We start from the raw sequence: 26,102 nt of genomic DNA on the forward strand, positions 1-26,102 counted from the left end.
GGGGTGCCTGGGTGGCTCAGTTGGTTAAGTGTCTGACTTCAGCTCATGTCATGATCTTGAGGTCTGTGAATTCATGCCCTGTGTCGGGCTCTGTGCTGATAGCTCAGAGCCTGGAGCCTGCTTCAGATTCTGTGTCTCCTTCTCTCTGCCCTCCCCCACTTATGCTCTGTCTTTATCTCTGAAAAATGCATAAACCTTAAAAAAATGTCTATTTCATGTTAGATCAGATTAGTTGTTTAGAACAAAGACCTACATGACTTTTTTGTGTGTATTTTCATATCTTTTTACTTTAATTTTTATTTTTTTAATTTACAAAAATTTTTAATTTACAAAAAAATTTATTTTTTAATTATAATTTATAATTTTAATTTAAGTTAGTTAACATATAGTATTACAATGATTTCAGGAGTAGATTCCTTAATGCCCCTTACCCATTTAGCCCATCTCCCCTCCCACAACTCCTCCAGTAACCCTCTGTTTGGTCTCCATACTTAAGAGTCTCTTATGTTTTGTCCCCCTCCCTGTTTTTATATTCTTTTTGCTTCCCTTCCCTTCTGTTCATGTGTTCTGTATCTTAAAGTCCTCATATGAGTGAAGTCATATGATATTTTCTTTCTCTGACTAATTTTGCTTAGCATGATACCCTCTAGTCCATCCACGTAGTTGCAAATGGCAAGATTTCATTATTTTTGATTGCCCAGCAATAATCCATTATGTATATATACCTCATCTTCTTTATCCATTCATCCATCGATGGACATTTGGGCTCTTTCCATACTTTGGCTATAAAGTATGTGCTGCTATAAACATTGGGGTGCATGTGTCCCTTTGAAACAGCATACCTGTATCCCTTGGATAAATAGCTAGTAGTGCAATTGCTGGGTTGTAGGGTAGTTCCGTTTTTAATTTTTTGAGGAACCTCCATACTGTTTTCCAGAGAGGCTGTACCAGTTTGCATTCCCACCAGCAGTGCAAAAGAGATCCTCTCTCTCCCCGCATCCTCACCAACATCTGTTGTTGCCTGAGTTGTTCATTTTAGCCATTCTGACAGGTGTAAGGTGGTATCTCATTATGGCTTTGATTTGTATTTCCCTAATGATGAGTGATGTTGAGCATTTTTTCATGTTTCTGTTAGCCATCTGGATGTCTTCTTTGGAGAAGTGTCTATTCATGTCTTTTGCCCATTTCTTCACTGGATTATTTGTTTTCTGGGTGTTGAGTTTAGTAAGTTCTCTATAGATTTTGGATAATAAACCTTCATCTGATATGTTGTTTGCAAATACCTTCTCCCATTCTGTCAGTTGCCTTTTAGTTTTGCTAATGGTCCCTTCGCTGTGCAGAAGCTTTCTATTTTGATGAGGTCCCAATAGTTCATTTTTGTTTTGGTTTCCCTTGCCTCCGGAGACGCGTTGAGTCAGAAGTTGCTGTGGCAGACCTGCATGACTTTCTGTCCCAAATATAAACAGGAATGCTTGAGAATGCCTAGACTTTTTTTTTTTTTTCTGTTTAATATGTGCCATATCAGTTTGGAGAAATTATTTACTCTGCTTATGTTAGAGTTCTTTCATTATAAAGGAAATGTTTTCCTATTCCCCATTCCATTTTCTCTGAGACTTAACCACTCATTTATTTCCTTATACTTACTGCAAACTGTGGCCTGGGATTTACTGGGATTCTCACTGTGGGCACATACTTTTTTCTTGTTTTTTGTTTTTTTTTTTAATTTTTAAAATTTATTTTTGAGAGAGATAGAGACAGTGTGAGTGGGGAGGGGCAGAGAGCACGAGAGAGAATCCTAAGCAGGCTCTGCAATGCCAGCATGGGCCAGATGCTGGGCTGGAACCCAGGAAACCATGAGATCATGACCTGAGCCGAAAACAAGAGTCAGACGCTCAACCAGTTGACCTACACAGGTGCCCCGGCACATACTTTTTTCATACTCATATCTCCCCTCAAGCACGTGTGTTTTCATGAATGTCTGTTAATCTGCCTGGGAAAGAGCTCTCTACACCATCAGCATCAATAAATCCAGTTGTCTCATTTTTCAGTCTTAGGTATTGTTGGGGTCATTTGCTAATGCTTGTATGAGTAAAGGGTTCAGAAAATGCCTGTTGCAGTGTGATTTCTTTAACTTGTTTGAGACCATACCATGAGACAACAGACCTGGGGAGCTCTGTGCTTACAGGGAGGAAAGAAAGGAATTTTGATTTTTTTTCTTTAGCTAAATGTTATAAAACTTTAAAGCTTAAATTTGAATATTTGTTGCAGATGGGTTAAAGAAAATACATCAACTCAGTATTTTTCCTGTTTCTACTCACTAGTGAACAACAGAAGCCTAAAAAAAAAAAAAAAAAAAAAAAAGGAATGTTCTATAAAGTAAGATATAAAATTTGGGTTAGGGCTATAAATTAATAGTTTCATTATTCCCTGTCCCCAAATTATTTCTGGGCCCTGGGCCTCTGAACCTAAGGTAATCTGCTAGGCAATTTTAACATCTTATCACAAGTCAGTGATCTCCTCTCCTCCACGTCCTCCCTATCTTATTGACAAATGTTTCTGTGGTGACCTAGTTCTGCTTCCTGTTTAAACTGTATAAAGGATTCATTGAATTCACTATCTAGCTTTTGATTCTATTTGCAAATATATAGCTGTAAATGATTCCATTCATTAGCTGATGCAGTCTCCCTTTGCTAACCATATTTGGGTCATTTCATTGTTAACATCGGCTGAGGGAGGAGAAGGAACTCTTTGAAACTCCTCCCACTTGTGATTTTATGGGTCTGATATGGAGGTTTATCAGGGCAGAAGCATGGCTTGGCTGACCCAATGCCCATTTCCAGATTTCTCTGCCCTTGCCTACTGCTACAATAGAATGGAGAAGCTAAATATTCACTGTTCTTAACTTCCTCTGAAGCAAGGGGTGGCCTTTTGACAGAGTTCCAGCCAATGCAGCAGAAGTGGAATTCTGGAGTGGAGGGTTCTGGGAAGGATCTTTTACTTCCTGATCAAAGAGGCCAGAAGCTGCTGGTACTACACCTTCCACTTCTTTTGGTCTTGACCATTGTTGTGATGCCTGAATCTACAACAGTCACCCAGCAACTTTGAGATAATACACCAATGTACTAAAATGGTAGAGTAGAATTATAGAAGAAACCTTCGTTTTTATCATATCATGGAGCCCACATTATACAGAACTGCCTCCCTCTAGCATTGTATATGAAAAGCAAATCCCTATGTAGTGGTCTTAGGACATGGCTACAAATTCTTTGACACTTCTCCCATTAAAAGATCCTTCTCCTGAATATAGGCCAGACTTAGTGAGTTGCTTCCAGCAAATAGAATGCAGTGGGAGGGATACTGCATGATTCTCAGGTTAGGTCATAAAAGGTGATACAGTTTCTGCCTTATTATTCCTCTTCTCATGTGCGACTTGGGAGCCATGAGTTGACATATCAGAAGTCAGTCTACACCAAAGCTGCCATGCTGGAGAAACCATGTAAGAGACCACATTGAGATAGTGATGCCTGAGGAGCCTCAGCTGTTATCAGGCTCCAGCTCTTTCACTCTCCCCATCAAGGATGAACAAACATGTGAGTGAACCAGTCTGCAGAGGATTCCAGCCCTCAGTCTTCAAGCTGCCCTAGCTGATGTCAACGAGAAGAGACAAGCTTCCCTCCACCAAGTCCTTCCCAAACTACAGATTCAGGAGGAAAATAAATGTTATTTTTAAGTCACTAAGTTTGGGGATGGTTTATTATGTGGTAACAGAAACTGGACACCTTATTTTTTATACTGCTGTTATTGGGACATTCTGTTACTTGCAGCCAAAAGGAGCCCTACTAAAACACTTAGTAGTAGGAAGATTAAAAGAAATTGCTAAAATGACCCTTCTAAATTACTATACATGTTACCTATTGTATTCTTCTCTTAGCCTAGTTATGCTAATCAAATTAACTATAGTATTGATGTCATGATTTTCCATAAGCTGATGTTAATTTAGTTCTATACAGGTTTTATTTATAATAGGACTGGGCTAGTAGAACTGCGGAAAAGGAGAAATTTCAATTCAGGACACCATATTTCTGTTTTCCTGCTCTTTTAGTGGGAAACAATAAACATATCAGTAAACAATATCAATAGCTGCTTCACTGGCAGGTAAAGCTTGTCTGAGTCCCCAACTTCATCAAATCCCATCAGTGTTTGAGGTTGTTTTCTTAATGAAATGTTCCTAGCATTTGACAGCTTTGTTCCTTCACTGACATTTGAAGCTTTTTAAATAGATGAATTTTTAATGTCATATTTAATAGGCCAGATTCCTTGAAGCAAAATCCCATTAGTTAGTGTCCACTTTTTAGAGAATGGATGGTCACTAATTACTGTTAGAATTTATTTAAAAGTTTTAATATATGGTCTTACTCATAAACTCATTTATAAATCCAGCATATAGAAACTAGTAAGATTATTCTAGATTAATAGTCATATCCTTACATGGGAGCTGCAGTATAAATTAAAAATCTTTTATCCAAAAGTAACATAATGCTATTTCTGGTAATGGAAATTCTTAGTTGGATTTGTAATATAGTTTGGGCTATTTTCTTATCCCATTGGACTGAAATTTTAAACCTAAAAGAACAAAATGTAACTTCTGAAAGCTGGTTGCACAAAAGCCAATTTCATTTTTGTGTGTTTATTTACACAACGTCCACATTCTTAAACTGTTGGCAAATTCACAGCTGGGTGGAGCTGCACATGTGTCATTGTGCTGATGCTACGGGGCGGGGTGGGTGTGGAGGGTGGGCTGGGGCACATAGGGGTCCTTGCAAAGAGAAGTTACATAAGTGATATCACATGCAGAAGTAGCCTCTGGGGTTTAAAAATAACTGGACAGGGAGTGTCAGCCTTTCTTGGATCTGACTCCCTGACTTACTATCCTTAAGGGTCAGACCTATATTCCTGGGTGGGCTGGAGAGTCTGTTTAAATGCACTCAGTTCCTCATGGAAACCCTACATAATAGCTTAAAGAGCCTGGGAATGTTTTTTGTCTCAAGGCAGCAAGGTGCTGCCTGCAAAAGCTGAACCAACATCTCAATGAGAAGCCAAAACAGGACAGATGTTTCATGCTGTGCCTCAAATGCAGTTGCTTCCAGCATGGTTTCCTTAAACACAAAAACAGAGAAGACAACCGCTCTTCCATAGTGGCTTCAAAGCAGATTAAAATAAGCACTAATTTCCCATCCTGTCCTTCTCCCTACCCATCTATTTTAGGGGACTGAAGTATTGATATATGAGACAATGCCTTGTATTCATGCTACCTGATATTTTTATTTTTGTAATTTGTGAAAAATTAGCTGTTCACAGCTTATCTACCCTGCATATCTACCCTGGTGTCAGAGATTCCTTGAGGGCCAATATCTTAATTTAATTGGCACAGAGGCCCCATCTAGCACCTGAGAAAATATATATACCGTGCAGTCATATGAGACCATAGAAATGGTAGGAGTGGGGGTGAAATCTAACAAAGGTCAGAAAACAACATAAATACATACTAAATCGGCCACCTGCCTATGGTTACCCTGAGCCTATCCAGTATCACTTGAGATGCTCATGTCATTAGGGAGAGGCAGGTGTTTCTTTCTTTCTTTTTTTTTTTCAATATATGAAGTTTATTGTCAAATTGGTTTCCATACAACACCCAGTGCTCATCCCAAAAGGTGCCCTCCTCAATGCCCATCACCCACCCTCCCCTCCCTCCCATCCCCCAACAACCCTCAGTTTGTTCTCAGTTTTTAAGAGTCTCTTATGCTTTGGCTCTCTCCCACTCTAACCTCCTTTTTTTTTTTTTCTTCCCCTCCCCCATAGGTTTCTGTTAAGTTTCTCAGGATCCACATAAGAGTGAAAACATATGGTATCTGTCTTTCTCTGTATGGCTTATTTCACTTAGCATAACACTCTCCAGTTCCATCCATGTTGCTACAAAAGGCCATATTTCATTCTTTCTCATTGCCACGTAGTACTCCATTGTGTATATAAACCACAATTTCTTTATCCATTCATCAGTTGATGGACATTTAGGGTCTTTCCATAATTTGGCTATTGTTGAGAGTGCTGCTATAAACATTGGGGTACAAGAGCCCCTATGCATCAGCACTCCTGTATCCCTTGGGTAAATTCCTAGCAGTGCTATTGCTGGGTCATAGGGTAGGTCTATTTTTAATTTTCTGAGGAACCTCCACACTGTTTTCCAGAGCGGCTGCACCAATTTGCATTCCCACCAACAGTGCAAGAGGGTTCCCTTTTCTCCACATCCTCTCCAGCATCTATAGTCTCCTGATTTGTTCATTTTAGCCACTCTGACTGGCGTGAGGTGATATCTGAGTGTGGTTTTGATTTGTATTTCCCTGATGCAGAGCGACGTTGAGCATCTTTTCATGGAGAGGCAGGTATTTCTATTCTCTGGCTATCAAACGACCATCGGTGGTATCCTCTGGATTAGAACCCTTAGCTTCAATCCCCAGCCTTTCCTTGAGTTTCCAGATGACTTCGACATTCCCCCACCACTTGCTCATTGGTATTAGCAGATAGAGCCCATCAATTCCTCTCTAATGCCACTGCTTCTTCCTGAAGGCCTACACACCGTCGCAAACCAGAAGGCAGCCTCTTACCCATATAAATGATTCCTTTTAGAGGCATGATCTATTCAAGCTGGTTCCTTCCAGAGTTCTTTCATTCACTGAAGCAGTATTTCTCAAAGCATTTGAATCATCTGGGATGCTTGTAAAATACAGATTCCCACTGGATCAGGCACCTTCTGGGTGAGCCTGAGAGTCTGCATATGTAACAAGCTCTTTAAGCAAAAAACTGATTCTGTCTCAAGATAAAGGTGCAAAGAGCTAGTTAATTTCGTCCCTATTCACATCAAGTTTAGGATTTGTTAGGGATACCTTTCACCCTCACAGTCTGGAAACTCCAGGAAAAGTCTGCCAATTTCAACAACTAGGACACCACCTGACCCTTCAGCTTGCCACAGTCTCAAAACAACTGTAACTGGGCTCTGTGGGGAATCTTGAGGCTGAGAACACCACCTGACCTCTCATTCTTGGCCTTGGCCACCCTTGCACCTTTGAGGAGTCCCCTCCCCATGTGGCCTATGTTCTCCTATACTCTGGTCTTTTCACTGTTCTGTGCTTCCTCTTCCTCACCACCTCCCCCCCCCTCCACCTCCATCTCACCATACTATGTGCTCAGCTCACTCCTCCTCCCTCCGGACTTCTGCTCCATGGCAAATCCCCTTCCATCAGTCACCAGAGTACCCTTGCTTCAGCTGAGCTCTGCCTCTGCCTGGGGACACTCTTTCTTCCTTAGTCCTCCCAAGTGTCGCCTGCCTTTCCCCCCATGCCCATTATGAGCTGGTGGCTGCAGGTGGGGGACGGAATTGGAAAGAGATCATCAAACTTTTTCTCTAAAGGACCAGATAGTAAATATCTTTGTGGGCCATACATCTTCCATAACTACTCAAGCCTGCCAGCCACTGTAGTTCAAAAGCAACAATAGGCAGTAAGTAAACAAATGAACGTGTTTCAATTAAACTTTTTTATGGACATTGAAATACGAATTTTACATAATTTTCACGGGTCATAAATTTACTTCTGAAAAATTTTTCAACTATTTAAAAATGTGAAAACCATTCTTAGCTCATGGTCCATACAAACAAAAAACAACAAAACAAAACAAAACAGGGACTGGGCTGGGTTTTGCCCATGGCTATTCTTCGTTGACTCCTGATCTAAACTAGTGCTTCTCAAACTTTAATGTGCATATACATGATGAAGAACCTTGTTGAAATGCAGACTTTGAGTCAGTAGATCCAGGGTTTCTGAGATCCTGCACTTCTAACAAGTTCCCAATATACCACTCGTGTTGGTATATAATACTCGTATTGCTGTGAGTATACCACACGTTGAATAGCAAGGTAGTATAACCATACGTCGAATTTTAGTGTTTATATAATAAAGACATTAAAATAGCTTAATGATAAAGTATTCATATTGTAATTCGTGTTCTGTAGAAAGGCTGCGTGGAAGGCCTGGTGGCTGAGAGAGGAGGCTTTGAAACCTAACAGACTCCCACTTACCAGTTGTATGAATATGGATATACTTGTTAACTTCCCTCAATTTCCATTTTTTCAGCTGTAAACCTATGCAATAATAACCTCCGCCTCAGATGGCTGTTTAGGATTTAAACATGATTATGCACTTAGCAAGTGCCCAATAAACCTGCGGCATTATTATTTTTAAATTTAAAAAGCAAGACACGAACCTGCACATAACAAAACAGTAAGAACTCTGAGTGCCTTAGGGGATCTCCTTGCTTTCTCTCTTGGAAAATATTTGCAAGGGTCATGCTGTTCATTAATTCAAGAAACATTTGCTGAGCCACTACATCTCTGGCCAGGCAATGTGCACTGTTGGATTTGCTAAGATGAGTGAAATGTAAGCTCAAATTGGTGCGGGAGGTGGAAACACACAGCAATTTCAGCATGGAATAAGTGCTGTATGGCGAGTGCCGTATGTAGAGTGCTGGGGCAAGGCCACACTCCCACTCTGCCAGGAGGAGAGACCAGAGGATTCCACACAGGAGGTGACCCTCAGCTAGACTTTGAAGGATGATTATGGGTCTGCCTGATGGAGGGAAGAGGGAGCAGGATATGCACAGGAGGTGGGGGGAATCCAGGACAACTGGACTCTAGGGACGTGGGGGACAGGCCAGGGACAGGCTCTGACCAATCAGAACAGATGCAGGTCTTGATGTTATAGAGGTGTGGCCTGGCTGGGGATCAGCCCTGGGTAGGTCATTATCCCTTTCGGGAAAACATCCTGACAATACCCATAATGCATGCCAACGGGGACTCCGAGAAAAGGCAGTGCCAGAAAATCCTCAGCCACTTTTGCCGGAGTCACAGAAAGACTGGGGAGCTCTTGTGCTGAGCCAAGGAATCCCAGCCTCTGTGGCTTGTGTTCATAAGGAATAGAATAGACTGGATAAGAATTCTATATGACGTGGGGCCTACCACATCAAGGCCGAAGGAAAACGGCCTTTATAAGTGAGCCCCTGGAAACCTACTTGGCTCAGTAATTACTTACTACGTGTCTGTTACAGGAGGGGCTTTGTGTGGTGGTGCTGCTGGGGCTACTAGGGTGACGTCTGGCATCTGCCATGGGGAATTTCACCTCTAGTAGAAGAAACTGGCATTCAAACCCCTATGCTGGGGGGTGAGGAGAGCCCGAAGTCTTGGAGAACTTTATAGGAAGAAGAAACTGATTATAAGGAGTTTGGATCTGGGAGGTGGGAGCTCCACGTGTGCTTCATGGAGGAAGTGGCATTTGAGCTGGCCTTTGAGATGCATGTTTCTGTCTTTGGGTGCTCCCTTCAGGATTTCCAGCTTGTTTCGGGGGCAGGGGGATGGGGGTCTCTCTGTATAGATAACTAACTTCAATTAGTGGCCTTGGAAGTGACAGCAGTTTCCTGAACTGACCTTCTAGTGCTGAGTAGGGGCCAAAAACTACCATCTGAAAAAAACCCTGAACCTCTTCAGGGCAAAGGTTGCAATCAAACACAATTTGGATTACAGCCCCAGAACTGAAATTCAGAAATAGTTCCTGGCAATATCTGTCTTCCCTTCTTCCCTTCCCTGAGGACTTCTATCCTCCACAGCAGGGCTTCTCATCTAGAGGGTCATGTGTGAGAAGTAGTGGGCCAAACAGCAAGGGGGTAGGAAGGCCAGTAGGTTCCTGACTTGTGCTGGGACATCTGCATCCTGATGCACAGTGTCCTCAGTGGCATATACTGACTCTAGACTGTTCTTGTCTCTGTTAATTCCTCCTTTCTCATTGGTCTAGGATGGACTTTTCTGCCCTAATACTCCCCTAAATCATGCTTAATCTGTTTGAACTGACTTTTCTCCAAATCACCTGCATTCAGTTGAGATTTAGCCATGTTTGGGTCCATCTGGTGACCCTAGAGGGCCACCGCCAAGTTGCCTGGCCTGAAAGGGAGGTTTATGTTTGGGGCTTTGAGTTGAGAAGAGTGTGTGGAGGAGGCACAAGGCCCAGTCCAGCCTGTGGACTAGGTTTGGGGTCAGTGTAGAGTGGACTGCAAACCAAAAGGGGCTGTTGTTTTACAAGGAACTCTGAGACAAAGGGCCAGAGGCAATGTTATTTCAAGGTCCGAGTGAGAAAATGCTACTCAGGGAACACCCAAACATTGCTAATCACCTCCAGAGCTAGTGCTTGCAGAATCCTGAACAATTAATATGGGCTCGGTTTGGGTCTTTCCCTAGAGTTAGACAAAAGGAGTATGTGGTTTTTTTGTTTTGTTTTGTTTTGTTTTCTGATTGAAAAGAGTTTCCTGCCTCCACAGTTGCAGTTTGGGGATCTCTGTAAATTGCTTCCTGGGCATGGAAGCAGAATTCTTATGAAGGGCAGGGGTGAGATGCTATTCCAAACATCACTGATGAGGCTGGGATGCAAGAACATAAGAAGTCTGCTTATGAACACGCATGAGATGCCCTTGGATGCTCCCAAATATAAGCATGGGAGAACAGATTGCCGAGATCCCTCCTTGTATGATAGGAGGACACGTGAATAAAATCTGAATTGTTATTGTTATTGTAACTTCATTTGTACCCAGTGGCTGGAGAGGCTTGGAGAAATTTTTTATGTTTGTAAATGTATGTGCATGCATATGAGATGGATACTTGAAAACACAGTTCTAGGAAAGAGTCTTCCTCAACCCAGTCAAAAACACTGTAGCAACATAGGTCTGTGTGACAGGTGCCACATTTAGATGAGTATGAATCAGCCAACCTGCAATTATTTTTCAAAGTTTCCTAAACAGTTCTAGTCAATAAGTAGCAGTGAGCACGGCACAAGGTGCATTCCCATGAGATACGGTACATGGCTAGATTTTTATTTGTAGATGATCTGTCTTGCCCCCTAGAACAGGTAACTGGAACTTTGTCATTTTGTTCATATCTGTATCCCCAGTGTCTAGAACAGTGACTGACACATAGTAGGTGCTCAATAGTTGTGAATGAATATATAAATAACTTGATGAATGAACACTTGGGTTTTATATATCAGCTGGAAGCCCTCTGTCTCTTTTCTCAGATGCTGTTATTTCTGCCAAATATACCTTGAGTCGCTGGCCTATGGTAAACTCCACTTTCTCAGTGTAGAGACTGTGGGTGGTTCCCAGGGTATTATGGCTTGGCACGTGGGTGTGGATTCTTATACAAACACAGAGGCCCTGGGCTTAGCAGATAGTCCCAAAAGCTCAGAAGGACTTCCCAGCAGAATACTATAAAGTTCCTCTTCCTTAAAACATCTTACAAAAATTTCCTCATTATGAAAATAACACATGTTCATTAAGTAAAAGTTGGAAACACTAGAAAAACATGAAGGTAAAAAAATTACCCATAATCCCTTTACTCAAACACAAATCCATCCTTCTCTTTCTCCTGGATTACTGAAACAGCTTTTAAACCTGACCACCTTCCCTTCAGCCTAGTCATCCTCCAATCTAGTCGCAGAGCCGGGGAGAGAGATTTCTAAAACACAGATCCTAAAGCAATTCAAAGGCTTCCCATTGCCCTCAGTATCCAAACCACTCAACAGGGCTGGCTCTGCTTATGTCTTTTGCTTCCTATTCCTCTGAGTCCCTATCATATTACACTTGTGCCAAATTTCCTTCATTGGAATTTCCTTCAAATCTTTAAATGAGTTGCACTTTCTCCTGCTGTCTCTGGTCTTTTTCACAAGCTGTTGACTTTGCTTAGAACTCTCTCCACCTTTCTTGGTTCTATTCTTTATCTTTTTGTTTCTTTGTCTGTGTTTATCTGTCTTTTCCTCTTTTCTTTGTCTGATTCAGAATTTAGATCCTACTTTCCCCACTAAAACACCATTCTTGATTGTCCTTCCCCATTTCCCTACAAAATCTGAGTTTGGAGGTCCTCCTGTTTGCTTCAAAAAAACCCATAGATTTCTTCCGCCACATAGCTCACCATACAGTATGTTTAGTCCTATCTGTAAGGGTCTCTCTTTATTCTCAGTGCACAGCACTGTGCCTACTTCATGTCACACAGCTCAATAAATATTTGTGGAGGTGAATTTAACCTTAATTGTTTATATTTTAGAAACTTTTCCTCCTAACCTTTGCTTTAATTATATTGTGTTTTCCATTCTACATATATATATAATTAATCATGTAAATTATGTTAGAATCCATATCATATAAATATTTTATTCTTATGGTTTTTATTAACAGTATATGAAGTATTTTCAATTTAAACCAGTCTTCATAAACTTCATGTTTAATGACTGCACACTCTTCCATCAAGTGGAGGTACTCTGGTTATCTTCTATTGCAGGACATTTAAGATTATTTTGCCTGTACAATTTGTTAGTAATTAAAAAACATCTTTGGATATTTTGGGGCATAAAACTTTTCTATATTTTGAATTATTTCCTTACAACACCCAAAATAAAATTTGGAGGTCACCGGGCATTTGAAGTTTTTTTTTTTTTTTTAATTTAAAAAAAAAAATTTTTTTAACGTTTATTTATTTTTGAGACACAGAGAGACAGAGCATGAACGGGGGAGGGGCAGAGAGAGAGGGAGACACAGAATCGGAAGCAGGCTCCAGGCTCTGCGCCATCAGCCCAGAGCCTGACGCGGGGCTCGAACTCACGGGCTGTGAGATCGTGACCTGAGCCGAAGTCGGATGCTTAGCCAACTGAGCCACCCAGGCGCCCCCATTTGAAGTTTTTAATTGTGTTGCCTGATTGCCTTTGTAGCATTATTTATTAGTTTATATTGCCATCATCCATTTCATTCACCCTCACTAAATTCACTTCATTTCACCCATTAAAAACCTTCAAAGAACATGTACCTCCCAAAGATAGCAGCACCAAGGATATAGGGCCAACATTTGCCCCTCTTGTCACTGTCTTCCAAGGGCAGTGTCTCAGTTCCATTTTCAAAGTGCAAACTTTCCTCTCACCTCACTTGGCTGAGCAATCACTCTGCACATCTTTTTCTTCTTCTTAGGGGAGTGAGGTAGCTTTAAGTTTGTCCTTTTATTCCATGTCAAATCCTTTGGATGAACCCAGGCCAACCTCTACTCACATTTCCCACCCTTCCATCAACACACACACACTCACGAATCAGTTAAAGTCCACCAGAGGGTAACATCCACTGAGACCACCTTCCCACTCACCTTATCTTTTTCCTGGTTCTCTGATTCCTTGGCTCTTCCCCATAGTTCCGACTCTTTATCTGTTTTCCTTTCTCCCCCATTTTTCAATAAATCTATCAAGCACCCACCAGGCCAAGCACAAGTGCTGGCATACACGGAAAATAAGGCAGCAAATTCTCCCTCCTGCCATCATGGAGTTTACATTCTAGTGGGTGTTCACATTTTAGATTAAAAACAAAAACAAATCCATACATTAAAAAGTTAAACATTGTGATGGGCATTATGAAGGGAATAGAGGCTAAGAGAGAGAATATTGGGAAAGATCTTTAAATAAAATCACACTTCCCTCCTACCCCCTTTCTTTCCCCTTAACTCCTAAGTATGCTTTATTTTCTCCATAGTACTTACCACACCTGATAGAGTATGTACACTATTTCCTGCTTTGTTTATTGTCTGTGTCCCCACCACCACTTGAATGTGAGCTCCAGGAGGGCAGGGGCTTTGCAGTTCACTGCTGCACCTGGCCCACTGCAGGTTCTCAGTATCTGCTGGATGACTTTGTGAGTGGAAGGACTTCTTGGGAGGTATGTGTGAAACTGGGATCTGAGGATGAGAAAGAGCCATTCGTGAAGAGAGGTGGTGTCAGAGTCTAGGTGGAAGAAACAGCAGGTACAGAGGCTCTGAGGCAGGGAAAAGGAACGGAAAGCAGCCCAGAGTGGCTGAGTCAGAGTGACTAAGGTGGGAAGCAACACAAAATGATGAGGTTTGTCAGGCAAGTAGGGCCCCTATCATGCCAGGCCTTGAAGACCCTGTTCGGGAGTTTGGATTTCATTCCAAGAACAATGGGAACCCACTGAAAGTTTTGAGTTGACATGACATGAGGATATGCCTCCCTGCATTGGCAGAGTGTAACTACAGTATTTGTATATTTGGGGGTGGGGGGGAGGCATGGGGTGGGATGGGATAGGGTAATTCACATGGTGAGTTCTTGTGCATGGATTTGTCCTCTGTGACCCATATTCTCCTTACTGGGTGTGGAGTATCAAATTCCTTCCAAGCCTATTGTTTTAGGATCCTATAATTATAAGTCAATACACATAACTATACTCCCCTTGTTATCATGTTCCCTTATGTTTTGATATCTAGCCTCTAGTGTTTGACCCAGATGAGAAACCTCACTTCTGAAGCAGGGTCCAGAGCTGCCATTTTTAGGATGATGGTAGATCTCACATCGATTTGGTGACCTGGGGGAACATGTTTTGTTTTTTATAATTTTAATGTGAAAAGTGGAGTCATGGCTTTCCCTTGAACCCTGCCATTTTGTCCAGCCTGGTTCATTTTTCTCAGACCTGTTTGGGATCTAGTTGAGAGTCTTGCTGTGAGGATTCAGGCATTGTAAGGACAGGAGAAGAAGCCCCCTCAACAAGGGAGAGCTCCAGAAAGCTGAGCTGATGGAAAGTCCCACTGCTTCCCAGCCCTGTCATGGTGGCCTTCTTTTGGGGATACCTTCCTCCTGGCTTCTGACTCCTGTCACTTTGGTGTTTATCCTTCAGGAATCCCTGCAACTGACCACAGCTTCTGGCTCATTCCACTGGCACTTCTTCCTGCAAACAACCTCCTTCTCCCCCGTGTACTTGCTGCTTGGGTCTTGTTTGTCTTGTCCTTCTCACTAAGAAATGCCAGCCATTCTGACCCAGCCTGTCAGCTCCCCTTAGGGAAGCCATGCTGTTAGGTGTCCCTGAGGAGCCTATTTCCCTCTGCCCAAACCTAGGAATCCATGGGATGGACGGAGGTAGGAGGTGTGTAAGTAGCACAGAGTAAAACAGAAAGTGTGACTGAACATTGAACAGCTGGCTCAGGAGACGATAACATGGGGCACATTAGGGATGTCATTTCCCCTCTCCCTGGAGGGGAGATGGAGATGGAAGGGTCCTTTTTGTTTTGTTTTGTTTTTGATTGTGAGCAAATGGCCCTGCATAAATCCAATGATCACAATTGAATTAAATTTACAACAGACTTAGCCTGGCACGTATTTAATAGAACACCTAATTGTTACTGGGTTGCATGGCACTCAGGCACACCCTGTAAGCAATTTACTGATCATTTCTTTTATTCAGCTAAACTGCACTTTGTTTTTCTCATCTCACTTGACTTCTCTAGCATCTATAATTGGCATAGATGGTATTCCATGCTAGTGCTGTATTAATATCACATGAGTGCATAATACTTTATGGCAATTATTATCGCATAGAGGAAATTACAGTCCACACATTTGATGAACAAGTGGAAGGGGGCCAGCACTATGTTCCGATCCTGGTGTTTTGACTTCAGCGGCCATTCTTTCAACAACATCACTTTGCATGATCCCTTTTACCCAGACCACCTGAAAGCCTTAGGCTCTCATTTGCCAGCAGCAAGGGCAGAGGTTTGGGGAGAGTAAGGCCATTCTTGCAGCAAAGTGAAACAGAGCTTTGGATTCTGGAAACCCATAGTGTCGGGGTGGAAGGGCGGGGTGTGTGGAATAGGTGGGGCTGAGAGCACAACCCCAGTGCTCTAGAGTTCCCTGCCTCCACTTCACCCCTGCAGAACCAGTCTATACTAGGGGCATTCTTATTGTGATATCAGGAAGAAAAAATGCCTTGGCTCACCGATGGCCCCTCTCACTTGTAATTGCTCAGATATGCAGCAATTCATCTTAAAACTAGAGTTAAAAAGGCAAAAATGTGGGAAGAGATTATAAGGGTCTAACCTCTGGGTGTCTGATTGTGGGAGTGTGGAAGGAGGGTGGGGAGAGGTGGAGCAGTTAATGGGAGGTATGTGTGGGGGAAGGGAATGGAAGGGGAGCTTGAAGAGAAGATGAACCCCATTTGCCACACGCAGGACCACATTACAAACAGTTCCATCTTCTCACTAGTCTTTTCTGTTTTAGAGTGCCATGACTATTCCTTTGGGAACAGTTTTCTCTACTTATTTCCTACCATGGAAATTCTATTAATTGGCTTGCCAAGGACAGGGGTCACACTATCTCTGATGGCAATCAGAATTGCTTAGTGGCTGATGGTGCAAGCTGCTTACTTCAGACAGATGGAACAGCAGTGGGCATTTGTATTCTATTTCATGGCAGTCATGTGAATGCTTTCTTTTTCTTGGTCATTGAACCTGCGTACGACTGTAGAGAAGGTGACAAGAAAGTGTGAAAAGATGCTAAAGCCACTTGAGCAATCTGTTCTTTGCAGGCTTGGGAGCCCCGAATAAAAAGCTACTTCAGAATAGGTCAAATGGAAGACTGTCCAGTCATGGTTGCTATGGTAACCAACAAACATGTTGGCCTTTCAGAGGCCCTGCCCCTGAAGAGGATGATGGCTTTTGTCGTGAAATTTGTGAACTTCACCTATTTCACCACTATTTACTTTCCAAGTTGTTAATAGTAATGAATTACTCATTATCTAGAAACAGTCCATCTCTGCTCAAATTTGGAGCTAACGCTGGCCCCCACCTCCCTTTCTCCTGCATCAGGGTCTGGTGTGTGGTTCTCACCTTTCTCATAGCCTGCAGAGGTTTATAGGAACCATAGAAAAGCACACAGGAGCGGCAGTGAGGTGACCAGAGCTCTGCTGTTTGTGACTCTCACCCCTGTGGCTCTCATTTCCATTAAAAGGGGGATAAAAATATCTTCCCTACTCACCTTACGGGGTTTTGCAAAGATACATGAGGTTTTAGATATAAAACTGATTGGAAAATGTTTAGTGCATTATGCTTACTTAAGAGAAAGCATAATAATTTCTCAATCTTCAGACAGAATGCTTGTTACAAATGACTAATACATTTCCTCTTAAGTATTAATCCTAACTGAAGTGTTGAGAAGGATTCTGAGTCTCCATCTAAGCTCAGCTGGCAATGGTAACAATCATTTAGTGAAGTCTGCCTTGCACTTGGTGTGGGGGGGGAGGAGAGGCATCACGAGTGCTGTGTGTCTGCCACTTTAGTTGAGGACGGTCCTCTGTTGCTCCATTGCCACCTTTGGAAGCTGAGCGTTCATTACTGCTCTGTAGGTTGTTCAGTCCTGGTCGGCCAGAACTGATTCATGGGAGATAAACTCCTGACATTCCAGGCTGAGACCTGATATAATTTTGTTTTTTCAAAAAACACACACATTTTGATTTATTGCTAGTAAAGTGAAACATGTTTATTGTTGGAACTTTGACAACAGAGAAACAGACAAAAAACAAGAACAGCTTATAATCTCATCATTCCTGGATCACTTTAACATTTTGGTTATGGATTTCTTGCCTTCTGATCTGATTTACTTATTTCTTAAAAAATGATCACTGGTTGTTGTGTGCAGAATGGATTGTAGGCACATAATGTGGATGCAGAGAGACCAGTTGAGAGGCTGATATAGAAGTCTAGGGGAAAGATGCCAGCGTCCTGGGCTGAGGGGTGAGTGGTGGAGACAATGAAAAGTTGTTGGATTTGGCATACATTTTGAATATAGAAACAACAAATTTGCTGATGGGTTGGATGTAAGGAAGGCAGGCATGAAAAGGATGGTGTCCAATTCCATTTTCAGTGAAATGATCCATTTACAGTGGTGGAGAACAACCAAGAAGCAGGCCTGTGTGTAAGGGAGATGTGGTTGTGGAAATCAGGAATTCAGTTTTGGATATGAGAAGCCTGAGTGAAAATTTCAGTGAAGATTTTGAGTAGGCAGTTGGAGACATGGTGGGAGCTCTGGGACAGGATGGGACTGGGGATTCTGATCTGAGGATCATCTGCATTAAGAGGATGGAAAAGAGATGGGACCTGTCTAGGGAGTTAAGTAAAGATGGACAGGAAGTCTGAGGACTGAGACCTGAGGCCCTCCAATATGTATCCATTGGAAAGAGGAGGGGGAGGACTCACATAGGAAACTGAGGGAGTGGCCAGTGACTAGGAAGAAAATTAGAAGAGAGTGCATAAATAAAGACTAAAAAAAAAGGGGGGGGGGCACCTGGGTGGCTCAGTTGGTTAAGCATCCAACTTTTGCTCAGGTCATGATCTCATGTTCAAGGGTTTGAGCCCTGCATCAGGCTCTGTGCTGCCAGCTCTGAGCCCACTTTGGAACCTCTGTACCCCCCTCTCTGCCCCTCCCCTGCATGTACTCTCTCTCTCTCTCTCTCAAATAAACATTTGAAAAAATAAGAGAGAGTGCTGTGCTCAGTAGCCAAGGGTAGAGGGTAGTTCAAGAGAAAGGAGTGCTCCCTCTCTCATGTATATTTTTACATAGGATATGTACATTTTTACATAAATACAGGGGCTTTTTCATTTATCATGAACACCACCTCATGCCCTTAAAAAAACCCTTCTACCTTCTAAAATATTAAAGTATTCCATGCCTATGGATGGAACCTACCAAAGAATACTCTTGCATGTACATCTTGTATTCCTTAGATTCAATTTCTGAAATGGAATTACTGTAGATATGAGCCATCTTTAAGGTTTTTGATACATGTTGTCAAATTACCTTTAAGAAAGGGTGTACCAAGGCTACCACTGTAGCAGCAAATGAAACCAAGTACTTGGCAATCACTGCTACCATTAAAAAAAAAAAAATCTCTAACTCTCTCTCCCTCTTCTGCACTCTCTCCACATATGTATAAAATACTATCTATTCCCCCCCTCCCCCCACCATTTGCATGACCTGATTCATTGAAGTTGAGCATGAGGCTTCTTGTGTGTAGTCTGAGTGATGACTGAGTTGATCCCTGCCCTCAAAACCTCCTTAAGTATGAAAACATGAGTATAAACACCATCCAAGTCAGCCATTCAGGGCTGGGGGATGGGGGAGAGGATTAAAGCTGGTTCTGAGCCCTTTTCTCGAGTGAGGGGTGGAGTAGATCTTGTCAGTAGTACTGGAGTTGGTGGGGTTCCCACAACTTGGGATGCCTCCTCCCTCGCTGCCTGACTTCCTGCGGGCGGGGCCTGGGAAAGGGCGTGGTTACTGAGAGGCAGAAGTAACTCTTCCGTAGCGCTGCAGTGGGAACCCAGATGTGCTAGGTAGTGGAGTCTCCGTTGCCCTGTGAACAGCCCAGATTGCTCAACTCAACAACAAACACGAGCCAGAGGGACGCAGGCAAACTGTGGCACACACAGTGTCCCTTGCTGACTGTGTGGAGCCACTGCAGTTCTGACAGGCCCGGTCCCTGCGTGGAGACCTTAAAAATCCTGTCTCGCCTTTCTGGTCATCTGCCCAACTGAGGCAGAAAGACCCTGCGTGTTGCGAAACTGCGAAACTGCGGCAGGGCACGGCCTCTTTCTGTTGGTGTGCAGCATTGCAAAGGACTATTGCACCACGCTGTTATACTACAGATGTGGAAATTGTAGATACTGAGGTGATAGAAATCTTAAGAACATGTGGGGCATAAAGATAGGCAGAAAATGTGGATTGCGGCAATCCTGTATGTAATATTTCTCATTTCACAACTATGCCAATTGGAACAAGTTATCTTTTAAAAAAATGCAACCCAAAGGCATCATAATCCTTTGCTTTCTGGATGGCACCAACACTTGTAATATTTTCTATAGTAGTTACGAAAGAATTCCTGAGAGACTTACAATCATGTAAATTATCACAGGCCCTAAATCCAAAGGAAATCATTCTGTGAGAAGCTAAAAATGAAAATGGAAAGTTTTCAATAGAAGTAAGACTGATATCCAGTCTTTTCAGATCTTTTACTTTTTCAATTATAAAATAATATATTTTTGTTATAAAACATTCGACTAATGGAGGAGGGTCAAAGTAAAGCTAGTCTTCTCTTGCTCCCTCAAACCTCATTCCCACTCTCCAGTGGTTTGGTATGTATTTCTCCAGAACTTTGTTCCTGCAATTACAAACATTCACATAAGAGTATATCACATGGCCTATGTATGGTATATCTATCAAACTGCTCGCATATAGTGTTCTATAATATGTACCCAAATATATCATTTAAACAGTAAAATTATGCTATACAAATTATGCAACTTGCTTTAAATTTTATTTAGGGGCGCCTGGGTGGCGCAGTCGGTTAAGCGTCCGACTTCAGCCAGGTCACGATCTCGCGGTCCGTGAGTTCGAGCCCCGCGTCAGGCTCTGGGCTGATGGCTCAGAGCCTGGAGCCTGTTTCTGATTCTGTGTCTCCCTCTCTCTCTGCCCCTCCCCCGTTCATGCTCTGTCTCTCTCTGTCCCAAAAATAAATAAACGTTGAAAAAAAAAATTTTAAATTTTATTTAAATGCAATTTCTCTTTAGCTCTTGGCAGGCAGTTTAGTTTGATCTTTGCTTTATTAAAAAAAAAAAAACAAAAACAAACTTTTCTGAGCCAAAGATTACCAAAGTCATTCATTCAGCTATTATTTCTTGCCTACCAACTAAGTATCAGGCACTGTTCAAGGTGTGGGGAATAAATGAAGTGATAGGAATCCTTGCCCTTGTGGAACAGACACTTTGGTGGAGGTAGGTAGGCAGTGAACAAGTATAATACATGGTGTGTCAGATATGCTAGCAGGGCGTGTAAGGGCTTTGCAAAGGTAGGACAGGACTCAATGAAAAAGTGACATTTGTGTGGACATCTGGAGGGGAGTGGGGGAACGCCATGCAGATGTCTGGGGGAAGGGTATCCCAGGGAGAGGGAATAGAAAGTACAAGAGCCCTGAGGAAGAAGGGGCTCGGCTTGCACAGAAACAGTGAAGAGGCAAGTGTGGCTGGGGAATGGTGAGGGCAGGGAGAACAGAGGAGGTGGCTGGAAAGGACTGTATGGGCCTTATAGGCCATTTGGAGGCCCTGGGCTTGTAGTCTGAGGGGGAAAGGATGTCAGTGGGGGTTTTGATCAGAGCACTCATAATTTGATGTAGGTTGTAACATGGTCCCTCTGGCTGCTGTTGAGGGTGGACTCTGGGGGCAAGGGCTGAAATGGGGAAACCAGTTAGGAGGCTCCTGAGACAATGCAGGGGAGTGAAGGTGAGCTTTGGGCCAGGGTACTGGGAGTAGAGGTGGTGACACTGTGGATTCCGGATACGTTTCCAATGTAAATGCAACAGGATTTGTTGATGGATCAGATGTGGGGTTAAGACAAAGAACAAAGTCAAGGATGACTTATCAGGACAAAGCAATACATGGAGTGTCCTAATGACAGATTTTCTAATTAGCACAAGAAATAAAAACAACATAAGAGTATGGATGACAAGGGAGACCAGAACATGGAGACTGGGAGTAGCATTTTGGACCTCCTTTCCTTTGCCTTTGCCTCCACATATCATGTGCTATGCCATGTATGTGTCTTGTCCATACTAGCACTTCTCAGCCTCTACCGTGAGAAACTCCCAATGGTGGAGGACAGTAACCTATTATTACCAGCCGTCTGTGCCAGTGCCCAAAGCTCATAATGCTTCCCACTATAAGCTAGGCATTACTTTAAAATGCCTCATATTTAAAAAAATAATGTCAATGTTGGAATCTACTCCAAAATATCTACATGTTTGTGTTAATATACTCATTACTTATAAAGTAAAATTGCTGGTCTTGTATGATGGGTCCCTGACATACATCAAGAATCTCTAAGGAGACTATAAGGTTTTAAGAGGCTGCAGGTCAATACCATTCCCAGTGTATTCCCAGGGGTATAGCCTCCCCAAAAGAGCTCACTTATTTATAAACTGGCTGATTCCACACACACCTACATGTCCAGGACCATGTTGTATATGTGTGTTGAAGAGCAGGTGACAGGGGACGGGTACTTAATGCTCTTCTCACCAGCTTGGGCTTTTCCATGTCTACACCACAGTACAGGCCTTTCTTACAAATGGAAATACACTTCCTCCCCCCTTACCTTACAACATTCTACCCATCTTTGGCTTTTTAACCCTTTGAAAGCTTTCCTCAGATTTCACACCCTATTCATGGTAACTAATGTTATCACTTCAAGTGATAACTCATTCCAATTAATTCCTAGAACCCTGACTTTCTATGGGGAAGTATAGTATACACGGGGAACAGCAAAACTTTGGAGTCAGCAAAGCAGAGCCTTGGAATTACATTTACTGAAGTTTTAATCCAAGGGCTGCCATTGTCTATCTGTGTGATCTTAGGCAACTTTCTTCATCTCTAAGTCTATAAAATGGCGTTAAAAGCAGGCCTGGCAGTATGATTAAGTGAAAACCATATACGAAGCACCTTGCACAGTGTATAGACATTTGATAAATGTTAGTTCCCATTCCCCCTTCACCTCTTAATTTGTCACCTTTAATATTCTACCCTTTATGGTTTTACGTTTTGAATTGTTACATGTTCTATCTCTGGAACTAGGCAATAAACTCCTATAGGTTAGAAACCACATTTTGTATTTCTTGACATCCCCCCAAAGCATCTATCATGGTGCCTTGAACATGGGAGATGATTAATAAATATTTGCTGATAGACTGATTGATGGATTTCTTGACAAGGTTAAAGCGGAAGGACATTACTGCTCTCTGGAATCAAGCACAGAGCAATGAGCTCCAAAAAGGAAAATGAGCCTCGGCATCCACAGAGGAAGGTCACTGCTTAGTGCCTCTGGGAGACATGCTGCTGATGGATGACGGATGCCGGACGGCTCCGCTGTGTGGGTTGCAGACCCTGCTGCCTAGCTACAGAATGGTTACCCAGCCAGACGGTGAGATCCTGATAACCCTGCCACACCAAATTCATTTAGCAAAGCATTTCAACAGGCCGTCACTGGGGTACGTGGACTGATAGACTGCACAGCTGTTATTGTGTGCTTACAAGGGAAATTAGGAGTAATTAATGAGTTGGGGATCAATAGCAATACTATATTGCTGTGAATGATTTAATTTTCTGGGTTAAGAGGGATGCACAAAGATAGAATAATAGATAAAAACTACTAAATTTCTTGGTTTATATAAAAGTTTAAATTTTTAGTTTCTCTTCACTTTTTGAAAAGATAATGCACATACGTGGTAACTCAGTACAAAATAGTATAAAATGGTTGCTCTCCAGAGGCAATCACTATTGTCTTGGGTGTTCTTCCAGAGATGATGCCCTGTGTGTATGTGTGTGTGTATGTGGTTTATGCGTGTGTGTGAGGGGGCCTTGGCTGGAAGTGTTCTTTTGGGTTTTTGTTTGTTCGTTTTTAGCTACAAGTAGTTTTAAGAATCCAAGAACTTCTGGCCAGTCTGGTATGTCTGTTTGGCTCATCCCTAAATCTCTGGTGGCAAGAACAGTGGCCAGCCCATGCAGTCCAAAATTCATGGTCAATAATTATTCGATCAGCTGATTATATCTGTTTTACTAGTTTTAAAAAAAATTTTTTTAACATTTATTTATTTTTGAGACAGAGAGAGACAGAGCATGAATGGGGGAGGGTCAGAGAGAGAGGGAGACACAGAATCTGAAACAGGCTCCAGGCTCTGAGCTGTCAGCACAGAGCCAGACACGGGGCTCGAACTCACGGACCGCGAGATCATGACCTGAGCCAAAGTCGGACGCTTAACTGACTGAGCCACCCAGGCGCCCCTACTAGTTTTTAAAACGATTTACACTAGCCTTGTACATCTTTATTGTGAATTAACAAAACACATACAATTTGACATGTCTAGGAAATAGAGCATCTTAATTCATTCTAATGTATTGGTATAATAATTTAAAATCACTGATGCAGAGACTGCCTATTTAAATATTTTCCATTGACTGGAGGAGCTCTTTGGAAATATGTACCACCTGAGTTTAAATAAGGATTGGCTACTAAGCAAAAAAGGAGATTAAAAAATATTTCAGAACACACATGCAAATTAGTGTGGTTATTAAAAGTTGTTACTTTGGGAGGCTGTATACTTTTTAAATTGCCTCTTTGTGTTCATAAGCCACATCTCACTGTGGCTGCCACTACTTCTGTTATAGCCATTGCCACTACAGCCAATCCTACTCTTTATTTAATAAACAGTGTGTATCAGCACCGTGGAAGTATTTTACAGGCATTATCTCACTTAATCACATAGTAATATTGTCAGGTAGGTCCTAGTATCATCTACCTTTTATAGATGAAGAAGCTGAGGCACATAATGATTTCATCACTTGCTTATATTCACAAAGCTAATGAAATAGTGGAATGGGAATTGGGGCTCAGCTTAAAACCAGAGCACCTACTTCCAATCAATACTTCAAAGTCATCTCATTTCGGACCAGAAATAGAATATTCTTAGTGACTATCCTTTCTTTTTGCCAGATTTAGCTCCAAATGACTTTTGGTTCTATCAACAAGTGAAATCCATCTTCAAAAAGACTGATGTTTTGTCAGTACTGTGGCTTTTCAAAAGATATGTGTCGGTTGCCAAAATCAATTCAAAAAGAGGAACTCCCCAAATGGTGTGTATCATTAAAATGAGTGATCAGCTTCCTAAGGCCTCCACTTTGAAAGGGGTAGTACCCACTTGTGTGAATACACAGGGTGTTTGCTTTAAAAAGGTCTGTCCTTGTATTTATTGTCATGTCTCAGATAGTTAATTTACTTAAATAACAGGGAATTGGGGCAGTTTCCTGTTAGAGTTATATAATCAGAGAATAACAAACTGCCTATGTTTCTTCACATTTCGTCACTAGGGCTTTATGATCCAGATAGTCCTAGGCAAATCTGCACATTATGCAAAGTATGTCTTGCCACATCCCTTTCTTTCATCACTTCCCTTTAATTATTTCTCCACTCTCCTCTTTTCACTCAAAAATGCCGAGAGTTCAGTGATCTTCAACAGCCACATTATAGAGTCCTCAAGTTCAAGATCCCAATCTGTCCCATCCTTTCTGGGTGCTCTTTTCATGTGCTCCAAAATGATCCCTCTCTTTAGTCATCTGAGCATAATCCTATTTTCACAGAATATCCAATAGCATCGAACTTTTAGAAGAAAAGGCAGCAAGGTGTAAATGACTGATAACTCTAGCTAAATATAAAGGTCCTGGCAGTAGCGCTGATGTTTAGTAAAGAAGCTTATTAGGTCAAAAGGAGTGTATTCATTTTGAATGAAAGATTGACTGAATACCATTCTTATCTTCCCTCAACTCTAACAGACCCACATTAGGACCTTTCTTGTCTTCCTTCATCTAATGCTAACCTGACATCTATGGTTGGACATTATTCAATGATGATTCCAGAGACCTATTTTCACTTTTGGAGTATTGTAGGGGCGCTTATTTATTTTGGTTGGCTAAGGATGGTTATAGACCCTGATGGGGGCAAGAATGGGGAGGGGAGTCTTCCGAGGAGACTCTCAGATGTGTCCATGAGAAATACATTGAATTTATTATTCTGGAGAGGAGTGTTGTGAAGGTGGTGATTGTTCTTATTTGTTGTTGTTGTTGTTTGTTTTTAACAGGGAGAAACTGAAAACCTTAAATGGTCTTCACCTTGTTGCCTCTAAAAACGCTTTGGACTTAGAGGGTGTCTGGTTCAACTTTTTTGCCAGTTTCAGAGTGAAATAGTATTTGGGGCATGCCACCTAGTGGCAACAGCTTTTGGTTTATTGCTCATTTAAGCTAGTAAACCGAAGTCTCCTAGGATTGACAGCCACATTAGAGGCCATCTGGGTCATCCTTTAGCTTTTATGTAAGCAGGCAAGGATATCACCCTTTCTATGGACCCAAGAGAGAAAAGGTAGGCACCAGGGCTCTGAAGCCCACTGACTCCCCGTTCCGTGATGGAATTTGAATGTGGTGGCTTGGATGGCTGGGACACGGCCCTGCATCCCCACAGGCTTTTTGGCGGTCCCAGAAACAAATGCTTGGAAGAAGACAAGGCTCTTTCTGAGTCTTAGCCCTGACTTAACACATGTCCTCTCTCTGACCTCTT

General features: G+C 42.2%; 3 long non-coding RNA genes across 5 annotated transcripts in view; 2 read left to right on the forward strand and 1 right to left on the reverse strand.

Moving 5' to 3' along the window:
• Positions 1-26,102, reverse strand: part of LOC147579051 (uncharacterized) — a 173,707-nt gene that overhangs the window by 121,777 nt on the left and 25,828 nt on the right. The gene's annotated exons all lie outside the window — the stretch shown is intronic.
• Positions 1-26,102, forward strand: part of LOC147579052 (uncharacterized) — a 136,891-nt gene that overhangs the window by 85,465 nt on the left and 25,324 nt on the right. Inside the window, exon 1 of one of the 3 annotated variants that reach the window (XR_015253496.1) lies at positions 24,532-24,628. The exons of the other annotated variants lie outside the window; for them this stretch is intronic. This is a non-coding gene — a long non-coding RNA (uncharacterized LOC147579052). Of the gene's footprint in view, positions 1-24,531; positions 24,629-26,102 lie in introns of those variants that run through there. 3 annotated transcript variants of the gene reach the window in all.
• Positions 3,394-3,738, forward strand: LOC147579053 (uncharacterized). Its single transcript, XR_015253126.1, has 2 exons — positions 3,394-3,496; positions 3,578-3,738. It is a non-coding gene; the product is annotated as an uncharacterized LOC147579053 (long non-coding RNA).

The sequence above is a fragment of the Puma concolor genome, chromosome B4, assembly GCF_028749965.1.
Source record: "Puma concolor isolate L17-30 chromosome B4, mPumCon1.1.hap2, whole genome shotgun sequence".
Lineage (NCBI taxonomy): Eukaryota > Metazoa > Chordata > Mammalia > Carnivora > Felidae > Puma > Puma concolor.